Source organism: Helianthus annuus, chromosome 6 (genome assembly GCF_002127325.2).
Source record: "Helianthus annuus cultivar XRQ/B chromosome 6, HanXRQr2.0-SUNRISE, whole genome shotgun sequence".
NCBI lineage: Eukaryota > Viridiplantae > Streptophyta > Magnoliopsida > Asterales > Asteraceae > Helianthus > Helianthus annuus.
The window spans coordinates 11,018,071-11,033,327 of record NC_035438.2 but is presented as its reverse complement, the minus strand read 5'-3'; the positions used below and the strand labels follow the sequence as shown (position 1 = coordinate 11,033,327).

The following is a 15,257-nucleotide window of genomic DNA, read 5'->3' as shown; positions in this document are numbered from 1 at the left end:
TGAATTTACCTCGAGATGGTTGGTAAACGGGCAACAAGCTGCGCCGTTACCCCTTTTTGAATAGCAAAACTAAGTTTTTTAAAAACTACGTCCATAGATCTCGTGGTCATAACATTACTATGCAATTATGCATGATCCTTTGAACTCAAAGTAGGTCCACAGCCTCTGACATCAGAAAACCAAAAAAATAAAAAACAAATAGGGTAAACACGTCTTCACTTAACTTTCTAAGCATCCACTAACAATATTTTAAGGATTCATTATGAAAGTTTGTTGTGATAAAAAACTTAAAAATTAGTTATGCATTAGGTACATTTATACACCAATCTCAATGTTAAACACGTTTTTACCTCTATGGTTATAAAATCTTGGGAAAAAATTACGAATCTACTTTCATTTCATGAATCACGAGGATTGACTTTGTTGTACGAAATGAATTATAGCCTTAGATGTAAAATGTGATTTTTCGCAATTACACCGGCGAATGCTTATGAGAAAAAAATTTGGAAACAGTTTGAATCAATGTTCACTTTAGCCCCTCATCTTTTAGTATACATCACAACTATTTTTTTTTCTTTTATTATTGCAAATCAGGTCCTCCAAGTGGCTCCAACTTCATTAATTAATTCTATTTTCCATAAGTTGCAGTTTCAGCCCTTGAACTTTATTCCAAACCCCCGGATGCTCGTTTTTTAACCGTGTTAGCTCGGTTTTATCTTTTTTCGCACTAGGACTTGTAATAATAAATAATAAAATATATGTCTAAATATAATAAAAATTAGTCTAAGCTATTAAAATAATATACAAAATACACAAGGAAAATAAGATGCGTTTGCAACACATCAAACATCCCCACACTTAAACATTTTTCGTCCCGAAAAATATGCAATGGAATCATAACTAGGATAGATGGTTTCAAAACAATATGTACTCCATGAGTTAGAGCATTTGGCGAATGCTTATGAGAAAAAAATTGGAATCAATATGTACTCCATGAGTTAGAGCATTCACAATCCATCTACCAAATTTTGTGAGTGGGCTTTTTATATTATAAAAGGTAGTTGTAAGTGACTGTGAGTCGAGAAAACAGAAAATGTTAATGTTTATATGCATATTTGCGGGATAGTGTTCAACCCCTTATAATTTTTTAATGTATTTTGAAAGTGGTTGTCAGTGGAGAAATAAAAAAAAAGTACTGATAAAGGTATAAAAAGTATATTATTTAATTGAAATGAGAGAGAAAATATGATTGATGAAATGGATGTGAATGCTCTTAGGCATCTTCTACTTGAAATTTATTTTCATAATTCAAAACGCATTCTTTTACCCTCTTGTGATTCGTAACAATTTTTATATTAATTCGAAGTAAAATATCACTATAAAACTACTTTTTAAGATGTGAAAATTCTGAAAATGGCCATTGATCAATCCCTATTTTCAAAATGGTCACCTCTCAAGTCTTGGGAGAGACGTTTCACGGATCCATGTGCATGGGAAGCGTCATTTCAAGAATGATTATCAAGTTGTAGCGTCATCCAATACAAACATGACACGTGGCTGTTTTTTTTTTGTCTTGAGACATTTTCCCAGGAGTCTCCCGACGTCTCCCAGACGCCTTGCAATTAAAACCAGCCACGTGTCTCCATCCTATTGGACGACGCTACAACTTATTAATTATTAATTGACTCTTCTCAAGCGTGAAATGTCTCTTCCATAACTTGGGAGGTGGCCATTTTAAAAATAAAGCTTGATGAATGATTATTTTCGAGATTTTCCTTTATAAGATTGGTAGATGATTAATGATTTTAGCCTTGATAAATGGTAAATTCGTGGCATTTAGACAAACCCATGTGCTTTAGTTGCCCAACCATATACAAAAGTACCTATTTATTATTGTTATTATTATTTTTATTTTACATTTTATTATACTTGAAAATATTATAAACTAGTATTTGACCCGCGCTTCGCGACGGATCATAGAAGAATGCAGGCGAATATGTATTTGTGATCTGGCATATCAGTGGATTAATATTATATCATTCGGGCTTCAATCTAAACGATAGTAAAAATATGGAAAAACACGGTTAATATAGAGTTAAAAGTTAACTTTAATTATTATAGGTTAAATAAAAAAGGAAATTTAAATTTGTTACATGGTGTATTATTGAAGAGTAAGTATAGACTATGCAGACTTAAATCTAAATGGCACTGCGACGAGGACACGGTGAGAGTTCAATTCGATATCACACACTATGACAAAGGATAAGGAAAATAAAAAGTAATAACATTAACCAAAATAATATCTACATGTGTTTGTTGTAGTTGCGACTTTGAACATCGAAACGTAACGATGCAAAAGTACGTCGTAATTTAAACATATCGTAGTCATATATAAGTGTCAACAGCGAAAAAAATTCACATTGAAACGTCAACAAAAATAAACATGTTATTAATTACGTGTTGTAATACGAGGTTTTTAACACTAAAAATATTATATTTTTATGTATAATAAAATAATATTAAAATCTAAATATAAAAATAATATATATAGACCAAACATGAATATAAATTGTTCACAATTAGAAATGTTACTATAGGAATAGTTTATAATTCAAAAAGCGTCTAAAGTAAACGCATCTGAAACAGTGGTGGAGTTTGAACGAAAATTTGATAGGGGTCGGATTCTTAAAATCCTAAATCCGTGAAGGCCGAATTCTTAATAATACACTATTTTACACTACAAAAAAGTTCAGAATTTTTTGATAAAATTAACAATACGAGCGAAAAATCGGTAAGGTCGAAACATCCTCAACACCTAATAAAGTTTCGCCCATGTCACGTTACGCCTCTTTATTATGTTTTGCTTGAAATTAAAACAAATTAAATCTTGTATCACATAATTTAGTTAACACTATTTCAAAGAATGATAGACACTATTGTGTGCGTTTAAGACGTCAATTTATCGTAGCATTATGACAATCATCTTGCATGTAGATGCAATAGCAACCTTTTTGGAAGTACTTTATCATCTAAAGTGACTTGTTTGTATTGAACTCGACAAGAATAAAAAGAATTAAGCAACTTTGTTTTATTTATTTATTTTGTTTTTAAATATGTGTGGTAAGTAGATCGTCAAGTGACATGATTATACCAATTTTAACTCTATATATTTGGAAGCTACCTTAAAGAGAACAATCAAACTTTGGTAAACTCAATCCAACTTAAACTATCGTTTCCAGATAAAAATATATCCAAAAAACATAAAACTGTTTCGAGTTTTAAAAATAGATCGAAGAAATATATATTTTCAATCCTTGATAAAAAAATTCAACCAAAAAACAAAACCTGAAACCCCAACCACCCGGGTATACCTATCGGCAAAAGACCACACACACCCGTGATCAGAGACAACGCTGGTGACCCAACTCGTCATCATTTAATTATGAACTTGTGATGTAATATAGTGATTATTGTATAAAAATGTAATAAACTTTATAGAAAGCCGGTTAATGTTGCATGTTTTGATGATGAATAACTAGAAAACAACTAAAAGCTCCGATTAGACGAATAACTAGAAAACAACTAAAAGCTCCGATTTTTTTCTAAACTTAATTGATCGTTTCTTCCCACAACTGCAAGCATCAAACAAACTGAAGTGGTGAAAGTTTAACAAGTTGGATTACTCTAACTAATCTTATGAAATACTTCTTAATCCAACAAAAATACAAAAATCCACACATCATTTTGGAATTTTCCTTTGTGATAGTCATTAGTCAAGTTCGTTAAAATATAAATTAATTATAGGGGCTTTAGAATATGGCATGAAACAAAAGTATGCTAGTTCTTGATAGGACTATAGGAGTATAGGCATGGGATCAAATACAAACTCTTGTTTTTATAAGAACCATAAGAACCAATACATAAATGACAAGTGTTATTCAATTAAAAATTAGTTTAGGGGTAATTTAGACATTTTGACCCTATTTATTTATAATTAATTAAAATTAATTATCAAAATATCCCTAAATCCATGCATATTAATTCAAACCAAAATTTGAAATTTTGTAACATATTCAGATAAACAAACCTTCAGGAACCACAAAAAAAAAAAAAAAACATAAGCACACCCACATGAACGACATTAGAACAATCAAAAAAGGAACTTCCATTATTAGCACTCCCGTTTCAATAAAAAAAAGGAACTTCCATTATCAACGACCTTAGCACAATCAAAAAACGACATTAGCATAACGTAAGACCATCCACATTATCATCATTCTCGTTTCAATCAAAAAAGGAACTTCCATTATCAACGACATTAGCACAATCAAAAAACGACATTAGCACAATCAAATAACGACATTAGCACAATCAAATAACGACATTAGCACAATCAAAAAACGACATTAGCACAATCAAATAACAATATTAGCACAATCAAAAACGACATTAGCACAATCAAATAACGACATTAGCACTCTCTTAACACCACCGTCTGGGCATCCGACTGTAACACCAACAAAACAACATTAGCACAATAAAAATACGACATTCCAACGAATTTATTTCTAAATAGGCTCCCGATAACAACATAAAAGGAAAAAAATAACAACAGATACTATTACATAACTAGCACAATTTCATTTTTTTTAATTTTATAAACAACACATATTGTTCTATACTAGCACAATTTCATTTTTTTATTTTATAAACAACACATACTGTTACATACTAGCACAATTTTTTTATTTTTAATTTTATAAACACATACTAGCACAATTTCATAATTATTACATAATTAGCACAATTTCATTTTTTTAATTTTATAAACAACACATACTGTTACATACTAGCACAATTTCATATTTTTGTTTTAATTTTGTAAATAACACATACTATTACATAACTAGTAGAAAACAAATTTATTTATAAATATGCTCCCAATAACAACACAAAAGGAAAAAAATAACAACACATAAGAATTACATAATAAAATAAGAGCATACATATAGATTTAAAATTAACACAATACATTTTCATATTAGCACATTCCAACTACGTAACTAGCACAATTATAAAACATGTTTTTGTAACTTTTTAAAAAGTCATTTTTATAAATAAAAAAAAGTATATCAATATGATACTCATATTAAAGATAAAAAAATACTTGATTTTATGGTATAATTTTTTTCCAAAATTAATGAAATATATAAAAGTTATTTTAGTTTAAAAAACTTGGTGGAATTAGTATTTTATAGGAAATGACTAAATGACTAAAATACCCTAACTTGATAGTATTAATTATTAATTATTGGGGTTTTATTTGTAATCAATATCAACCCTTAATTTAAACTATCAATGGCTCAGATCTGTTCTTATGGTTCTTACGGTTAGCATTGTTTGTACAGGATCTCAACCCTAGGAGTATAATATAAGATAATCATTTGAGTGAATTTTCCTACTCTCGCAAAGGGTATTTAGGAAATTAGGATGCACACAAAAGTCTAAATTTGAAAGGATCCAATCTTTTGTGAACGAACTTTATTTTAAAATCATACTGGATACATAGAAACCCAAAATCTTATACGGGTCTAAATAAAGCTGGTTTTAATATCTATATAATATTTTATAAATTTAATAAAACGTGGTTTTTTATTAAGTAGCTTTCGCAGTTTTGGATAAAAATAAACAGGTTCTATTACTCTAAAAAGATATCCATTTCAAACTGGCTCTTTTACATATTTTCTCAAACATTTTTAATGATCATGACGTTACGGCCGTTACCTATCTTTTGTAAGTGTGTTCTTTTAGATATTCCTTTTTGATTACTTCTTTGCAGAAGTCATATAATGTCAACATAAGAACAAAAAAAGTAAAAAAACAAAGACCGATTGTTTGATATAGAACCAAGTTATATATGATACCGTCTAATTAGCCCCTAAAATACAATCATAAATATTTTTTTTGAATATTGGAATTTTAATAATCCAATTATTTATTATTAACCGCCAACAATTTCAACTTAAAAAATAATAACTGGCAATTCCAGCTATTAACATATTGGCCTCCAATAGACCCTGACTAACAGAACCCTAACGCCGTTAGTATCCGGTCATCGGAAATACGTTTTTGGCCAGAAAAAGGTTCTAAAGGTCCGATCTAAGGTTACAAAGAGGTTTGTGACGAAAATGTTAAGTTTTCATGCCAAAAAGTTGAGTTATCCAAGCAAAAAGAAGTTTTCCAGCAACCTCAATAATTGGAGCTTTTACTAGAAAAAGGTTCCTAAAGGTCCGTGACAAAGTTATAAAGAGGTTTGGGACGAAAAAGTTGAGTTTTCTGACAAAAAATGAGTTTTCCGGCCAAAAACGTTTTTCCGGCGACGAGAGACTAACAGCGTTAGAGTTCTGTTAGTCAGGGTCCATTGGAGACAAATTTATTAATAGTTGGAACTCCCAATGGTTATTTTTGAAGTTGAGACTGTGAACGGCAACAACAAATAAATAAGATTATTAAAATCCAATATCCCATATTTTTTTCGAATATATATATTAACCAGTATATGATAATGGGGATACATTAGAATTTTGACTTCAGTAATGAAATAGGATTCATGTTATGATTCTTTTAGCTTATACTTTTCAAACCTTTTACTTACCAGACGGTTAAAAATAACTTTTATTTAAATATAAATAACTAGGTTAATAATGTTTTGTTGACAATTACATGAGTATCCAAAGCTTAGGGTGCCGTCCTTAATTGGTTTATCCATGTGGACTGTGGTGAAAATATAAACTTTATTATTGGATCAAGCTTTGAGTTCATCGTGAAAATATAAACAAAATCATTTCGTATTAATTAGATGTAGGCAAATAGTGGTGACTCCCAAGCAGTGAATACAACTAATGCTTGTTTGAACATGGCTAGATTTATCCAACAATTCGTATATCTCTTGCCGTACGTGCACTTGTTAGTTATATGTATACATTATTTATAGTTATTGTCCCTTTCACTGTAATTCTTTTGTGGTGGTTTCATTTGGGTCGACGTACAAGTACGTGTTCGTATTCAACATTTACCTTAAACATCGTATGCGTATGTCATTCACGCGCATATAATTTTTCTAAATTCTTGAACAAAAGGTCACTTTCAACCTTAGATCGAATATGATTATTTTTATAATACAATTATACTTAGTGTTCATGAAAGTTGATCGACCAATGTGAGAAAATTTGTGTTTACCTTATCGAAAAGCCATTGCAAGTTGTTTTCTGGATTTGCATGATTGACAGAAATTTGCATGAAAGTTGATCGTCAATTGAAATTGATTGTCGGTAGTAACTTGCTATGGATCAGCTCAAATATAATACGTTTTCGTGCTTATTTTTACGTACGTTTTCAGTTGGTCTATGTTTTGTCGTAAATTACAACTAGCAAGTTGTGTGAATAATGTTTTCATCTTATTGGCTTTTTGTTTCTTTCTTAAGTTTTTTTTTTCTTTCTAAACTTTATTATTTTTATTTTTTTCTTTATGTTTAGTGTTGTAGTTTTAAGTTCCTTTAATAATAAACTTATATTTAAGATAGTGTTTGTGTTTTCATTTACAATTTATTTAAAACGAGTTAACGCTACCCGCGCGTTGCGGCGGGAGTTGAATATAAAAGTTTTTAGAATCAAATGTGAATGCTCTTTTATATATGCAAAACTTATTTCTAGCTTAAGTTATTTATCCATAGTAACATACACAACATTTGGCAAACCATATAAACAAATATTAATAATATCTTGATATTATTGGGCACACTAATATACTGACAATTGTTGTACAAAGTTGAAATTTCGGTAAGGGGCCAATATGGTGTTGAAGTGTAGCATAACTAACGTTTAATAGCATAGCAATATTATTGCATCAAATGAGAATTATCAAGTGCTTGATGGTGTTTAGTTATTGCTGGAGTATGATCTGCGTAATGAGGAAAAAAATTAATGTGTGTGAAAAATAATAACAATGTATATTTTTTTGTTTGAAAGGAACAATGTATAATTATTAATATATATTTTATGAAGCTTACATGATTGATTATCTACTAAAAGATAGCATAACATCCATCTCCTTGTAACCCTTAGTTGGAGTATCTTCAAGCGCGTAGCTTTGTGGGGGGCGGGAGGGGGCGGCCGACCCCCCGAACTTTTCCCTCAGTAGTGCAGAGTATGTACTTTTTATATAGAAATTTTTGGGTATATACGTTTTTGAAACCCCCGGTTTTATAGAAAACTTTTGTATATACGTCTTCGACCCCGGTCGGAAATCTCAAACTTCGCCACTAAGTATCTTGTAGTTTAATCACAAATATCTCCTTGAATATCATTAGAAGTTCCCTGTAGATCACTGAAATAAAGTAAATATATGTGATATTTAACGAATGTAATAATGATTTATGTATATTCTCATTATATGTATTGAGGTGAACATACCTGTATATGGAATATTTGATTTAGGAAGTCCGAGAGAACAATATCTTTTGTTATGTTAGAAGGGTCATTTTCTTGTGGTACGATGAGTACTTTTAAGACATCTGGAGAGGTGGCTCTAAAGAAGGCAACATATAGCTAACCATGGCCGAAGATGGGTTGAGGAAGATAAACACCTATTTTGTTTGTAGATTGGCCTTGACTTTTGTTAATTGTCATGGCATAACATAACTTATAAGTCTCGTTCCATTGCACAGACCAGCTGTTTGATTTGTAAAGCTCTTGTGGTTTCCTGTATGCTATCCATCTTCTTATTACTCTTATTTGAAGATGTTTAGCATTATTATGTAGTTGAATCGCTGATATTTCAATGAATGACATTTTGAGGTTCCTATGTGATCCAATGAAATGGTAAAAAGAGTATACAGTGATCAAATATATGTTCCCAATAATATTATAATAAGACATAAAATTCATGTTTGGTAAATAAAGAGATTTGAATAAGTGGATCAGCAGTAAAAACTGTAATTAAACACAACACGTAAAACAAATGAGTTGTCCTTCGAAAAGTTTGCAAACAATATGAAGCACCAACTAATGTAGTTTTGTAATAAGTGATACTTCATACCAGGATAAAAGCGACATGGAACATCATCTGAATAGTGGCACTTCAGCACTTAATATCATGACAAATGTGAAGAATCTAACCACACTTCAGCACTTAAATAGTGACAGGGTTCATCATCTAAATCAAAACCATGACCAAAGAAGGAATACATTGAAAGAATTTCAGTTTTCTTATGATTTCAAACAATAAACGATAATGGAATAAGTACAACTTAATAATCTAAGTTTCTAGTTTTTTTTGTCCTCATTACATGAACATCAAGTAAGAAAAGCATGGAAAAAGAATGATCTTTGGAGGAAAAAAACAATTCACATAAATAAACATAACTATAATCGTATGATAATCAGATGTGAACTCTACCTTTAGATAATTAAAGTTTAAAGAATGAATAAATTGGACCAAAAAAATTCATACAGAATCATAAAAAATATAAACTTATGAAATATGGATGTGAACCTTCAGACTAAATCACTAATGTGATTCAAGTCGACAATACCTTTAAAGCGTAGTGGATAAATTGCAATAGGAATACATATACCCTAATCTGAGACAACCAATATACCCTATAACATAATTGTGTATAACATATCAGCTTTAAGTTTTACTTTTTATTTTTTTTTTAAATCAATATCTATAGTGTAATATAATTTTTAATTCTTACATCATGAAAAAAATACCCCTAATACTACAATAAATTGGTACAATTAGTTCCTTATGGAACTTTTAAATCGTTATGCATAGAGTGATCCTGTTTTAATTCTTAAAATATGCATACAAAATTCCTAATATTACAACAAACTGTTAGAATTGGTTCTTTATTGAAAGAAGACATATAAAAAGGTTACAATGTGGGGGAAATTTAAGCCAATATACAATGTAACCGACTGATTGATCCAGTGATTATTGGATGTGAAATTTACACTAATGTGATTCTAATAGAGAGATAAACGTTTGGGGGACACGATGACAATGCAATTCAGGATGAATTAAAATAGAGAGAAAAAAAAACACGTAATCGTCATCATATGCATGGCAAGAATATCGAAAGTAAATAATACCCCAATTTATATTCAACTTGGCCGAGTGGGAGTCAGTATGAAGATTGAAATTCAATTTCAAGTAAGGGAAATATGATGAACATTTAATGGATGAATTGAATCATCATAATCAAAAGTTATGTACGTAATGGCAAAGTAGAAATATTTTGATGAAGAGCGTTTGAAGGCCTGTGGAAGAAGATTGGGAAAATGCGATTGGGGATGGAAATATGAAACGGTTTTAACTTTTAAGAATTAGGTGGATGATTATTTAAGATAAGTATTATATATTAATGCTGGTGAAAATATATATCATAGTAATATAATATCATTTGTATGTACTCATTTAATTAGTTACTAGTTTAAGAACCCGCGAGGTTCGCGGATGGACTAAAACACAAATGAATAACTATAATTTATTCAAGTAATCGTTTGAATTAAATAAACGTTCAAGTAATAATCAATTAGTAAACTACAATGAAGAATGTTTCCGTAGTCGAAAGAAGATAACTGAACTCTACATGTTTGGAAGATTAAAAAACCCATTTGAGATTAAAAACCTACCTGAAATCAGCTCATTCATAAGTAAATAGGCCGCTATAAGTCCAAACTTTTCACAAGGCTAACCCTAGTGGCGGTTCACCGTGGCTAGAACCCATGAGTTGTTCGTCAAAATGCAATAGCTTATAACATTCTTGGTCTTCGAATCTTGACCCTAGACCATGTCTTCATATTTTAACTAAATTACTATGAAAACTACGTCAAAATGGAACATAATCATTTAATGCAATGCCAGCTACTCACCTACTCCAAATATCCAATGCCCTTTTGATTTTTGTTATTTTATCAAATAATCAAAAGATAGAATATACATACTCAGTAGCCTTGTTGTTGGAAGAAAAGACTTATAAACCTCAGTAGCATATTCTAGTGCCTTTTGGCACTGTATTTTTTCAACACTCTAGGAAAAGAAAATAATTGAGAAGTCTACTCTTCCTCCTCACTATCATGCTGCTGTCTCATACGCCTCTCTCTTAGTTCTCAAAGTATGTTGTTTGTTTCTTATTTCAAGAACTGTAAAAATCTTCCACCAGAAACTAAAAATCAAGATAGGAATCAAAGAAAATACATGCAATCAAAAGAGGATCAGAAGTTAAAGCCAATTACCATAAAGAAAAATACACGAAACACTTCTGTCACCGATTGTAAGTAACGTTGCTGTAAAGTTGCTTAATACAAATTTTCAATTCGTAGTCATGAAACGCCAGCGTACCACCGCTATCCACCGACTATGAAGATTTTTTAGCTTCCGTCCCACAACAAATATAATTTTGATTATAATATAATTGAAAACTTGCAAGTTGGAATGAACTTGCAGTTCATTCTCCTAATTCATTGGTTGAAAGTGAAAGCATTAACAAACGGGGATACCTGGACGTTTGTGTTACATTAAAAGGTAACGATACAACTCCTCTCCCGAGTATTACAATCGCTTTCAGCCAATACCATCAATATTTCAACCTCTTGTAGGTCTTATTTCCGGTGATGCTCCGCTACCTACTGCCAATGAAATCAACCAAAGAAATATTATATGAATAGTAAATCCCTTTTTTTTACGATTTGATCAATGTTTTCATCGCAATTAAATCTTAGAACATCAAACATATTATGATTCATGATCCAAAAGTCAAAACCAAAACATAACGAAACCCAATATAAAATAAGACCAAATCTTCCTAATTGTACATCATTAAAATATCCAAATTTGCTTTTAATCACCAGCTAATTAGTCTATTATCCAAATAGCAACAAATATATAAAGGGGCAAACTATAAAGTTTCTAAATTTATCAAAATTTAAAGAAATTAAAAGCAAAATAAACAAAAACAGACAAACCCCAGATCAAAAAGATGACAAAAAATTACAAAAACATATGATGAATCAAGAAAGATCATACCTTTGTTCATGGGTTTTCAAGAAATTCTATTTCAAGATTCTTTAAATCTTCATATGGTGTGTTAATAAGAAGACTTTCTGTTGATTCACACAGAGAATTCACAATCACAATGTTGTTTTATTAAATTAAAATAAAAAGGGTAAATTTGTAGAGAGAGAAACATTGCAGAGAGGAGAGAAGAGAGTCAAAAGAGCGGAGATTGTACGTGCAAAGAGGAGAGAAGAGAGTCAATGCATTTCACTACACTGATATCTTAAACAATTTCATTAGAATTAGTTTCTTAAGCGTGAATATGAAGCAAATCTCGAGACTAATTTCAAGCAATAACAACCATAGAGAGTTTCTAGACTCCGTTACCTACTTATAGTCAAACAGAAACATTTTACTTAACACAATAAACCTAACATTTAGTAAATATCATCCGTCCATATCCAAAACATAAATTAGGACTAATCATAGACAATAAAGACATCAAAATCTAAACAGAAACCAATACCTTCACATCGATCATCTCATTAAACCTAAGATGCATTTGAATCGCCTTGTCTTTCGTGTTACACAGTCGTAATGAACTCGGACAACTTTATGCTCCAACGCCTTTGCTCGAGCAGTCGAGCCGCTGACTCTTCGGTTGTATTTCGTTGTATTCAGAATCATCTATGCTTAAGGTTCTTCAACGCCTCTGTTTTCTGCAATTAACTATTAATGGGAGCAATTTATAAAAATATCAGAATGTATATATAATAGATAATTTAATTATTACCAGTTCAGTCTTTGAAACTCCCAATACAATCTTCAAGAATCCAGGAACCATCGTTGTTGAAGAAAAATAACATTAACATCAGGCAACAAATACTACTTAATGGAGTAATAAACCATGGTATGTATTCAAACATCACTAAATTTTCACACCGTGCATAATGTTTGTGTTAGAGCGGATCATATTATTAACATCAGATGAGAATGCATAACAATTTTTAATATGTTGTTCAAATTCTTTGGATTCATATAATAATGCTATGCTAAAACTAAAACACCAATATAGGCAAACATACATCATAAATCCATGAGTTCTGTATCATATAATTGTAAGACAAAAACAATAAATCGATTATTATATATGTCTGAATGGATAATGGTTTCGGATACACTATGACACTTAGACAAAACTATGATTTTGAATTTCGGATAACTAAATAAGCTTTAAACCACAAATATAGGAAAACAAACATCATAACTTAATGAAAACTGTATCAAATCATACACCACCAACTTAGTAATAAAAACAAAAAATGATTAACTTATTCGACTTTGAAATCATATAATTGCAATTAAAACCCTAAAACACAACAAAAAACGGCTGCTGCTAATCAAGAAATAAGACTACACGAAGACAACAATTAAAACCCTAAAAAAAACATAATCCGCCAAACATCATAATCGTCTATTACAAATCCTAATGAACAAACTGTAAACAAAAACAACATCAATCGGCGTTTCACTTTCAATATTGAGTATCGACGGTCAATGTATTCATCAACAAATGGAATCAAAAACATAGAATCAATAAACAACAAAACCGTTAATGAATCGTTCAATCAACCATAAAAGAAGAAGATATCAGGATCATTACCATCGATGATGATCACTATTGACTATTTGAAGATTGAATAAACCTCGTCACACAGGATAGAATCAGAGCGAAGGAAGGCGAATCAGCGATTTAGGGTTTCGGAGTATGATGAACGATTATGTGAGAATGAGAGAGAGAGAGAGAGAGAGTATAGAAAAGCGTATGTGAGAAGCCAACTTTAACCAAGCCCTATTAGCTACGCCATGTTGAATCAATTGGAGCGGGGGGTACAATCAAAGTGAAATAGGGAAGTGAATCGACCCATTGCCGCCCAAAGAAGAAATCTGTCTACTATTAACTTGACAGGTGGCAAAAAATGGTTTAAGGATATGCCAAGTGGCCAAAATTGTTTTGTTTTAATATAAGTAATAGATTTCATTTGCAGTGGATATCTATGACGGGGAATGTATTATTTTAATTCAACAGACATTTTCTTGAAGGTGGTGTGTTCAAATGACAATTATTATACTAAATCAAACGTTCTTATTAGTTCAATAGAATAATATTTGAACGGTGCGATTTGATGAGACGTATCGGTATAAATCAAACGTTGTCTTATTAATTCAATAGTATATTTTTGAAGCTATGATTTGAAGAGGCATGACGTTTTTGGTACCGGTGGTGTATCATGTATGTATGTTAAACTAATCCAATCTTATGTAATTATTTATTATGGCAATATTTAACCAAATGGTATGTATTGTTAAATAAAGGGGTATGTGTTAATCAAAAAGGTATGTATGTGTGGTTTTTTTAAAAGTCATCACTTTTCATTCTAAAGAGGCAACCCAATCAAATGTATTTGTTAAGCAAAGGGGTATGTGTGATTTTTAAAAGTCGCAATTTTTCATTCTAGAGAGGCAACCCAAGTTGCTTTTTGTATGGTTATATAATCAGCCTGTCCCGCTGTTCAATTTAAATTTATTTTTATGTTTTCAGTCGATGTATAACACGTGTTAATATTCATTTAAGCATATTTCTTTCGGTTGCTATACTGAACCAAAATAGATATTGACAGAAACCACGGGTAATCTTACTAGTTAACTTAACATAATTTATAACTGTCATGTAATGTTCATTTTTTAAATGTATGTCTTGATGATTGTATATGTTAACAAATTAAAATATATTTTATTCTATTACATAATGCATGGGTTTATTTAACCATGCAATGCATATAGATTTTTTTATTTTTTTTAAAACATGCCCTTTTATTATTAATTATATAACATTACATTTATCAACTTGTGTAATACATGAGATTGTAACCTAGTACATTAATAAACTAAACATGCCTAATTTATTTGGGAATTTTTTAAACATAAAGGTTAACTAATGTTTAACTTAGTGGCTTTTTTTTTTTTTTTTTTTTTTTTTGCAAAATGAGTTTCTTTTTTGAATGGCAAGGGTAAAAGTTAAAACTTTGATTGAAAGTATTACAATACATGCATATATATATATCAAACTTGCAACACGTTTCAAACTAAAAACCTTTCATATTTAGGAATATTATTTTAACAAGTTCCGTGTTGG

At 30.5% G+C, this 15,257-nt stretch overlaps 2 long non-coding RNA genes across 6 annotated transcripts; both read right to left on the bottom strand.

Annotated features, from left to right (window-relative positions):
- Positions 1-7,802: 7,802 nt before the first annotated feature.
- Positions 7,803-9,938, bottom strand: LOC118479689. Of its 2 annotated transcripts, none has more exons than XR_004860062.1 (3): positions 8,473-9,938; positions 8,070-8,386; positions 7,803-7,960 (listed from the first exon to the last, which is right to left on the bottom strand). It is a non-coding gene; the product is annotated as an uncharacterized LOC118479689 (long non-coding RNA). The 2 variants fall into 2 exon arrangements; XR_004860061.1 differs by having other exon boundaries at positions 8,070-8,376.
- Positions 9,939-14,013, bottom strand: LOC118479688. Of its 4 annotated transcripts, none has more exons than XR_004860058.1 (7): positions 13,725-14,013; positions 12,855-12,884; positions 12,588-12,790; positions 12,092-12,168; positions 11,566-11,694; positions 11,302-11,440; positions 9,939-11,218 (listed from the first exon to the last, which is right to left on the bottom strand). It is a non-coding gene; the product is annotated as an uncharacterized LOC118479688 (long non-coding RNA). The 4 variants fall into 4 exon arrangements; XR_004860057.1 differs by having other exon boundaries at positions 11,566-11,691; XR_004860059.1 differs by lacking the exon at positions 12,092-12,168 and having other exon boundaries at positions 13,725-14,012.
- Positions 14,014-15,257: the final 1,244 nt, after the last annotated feature.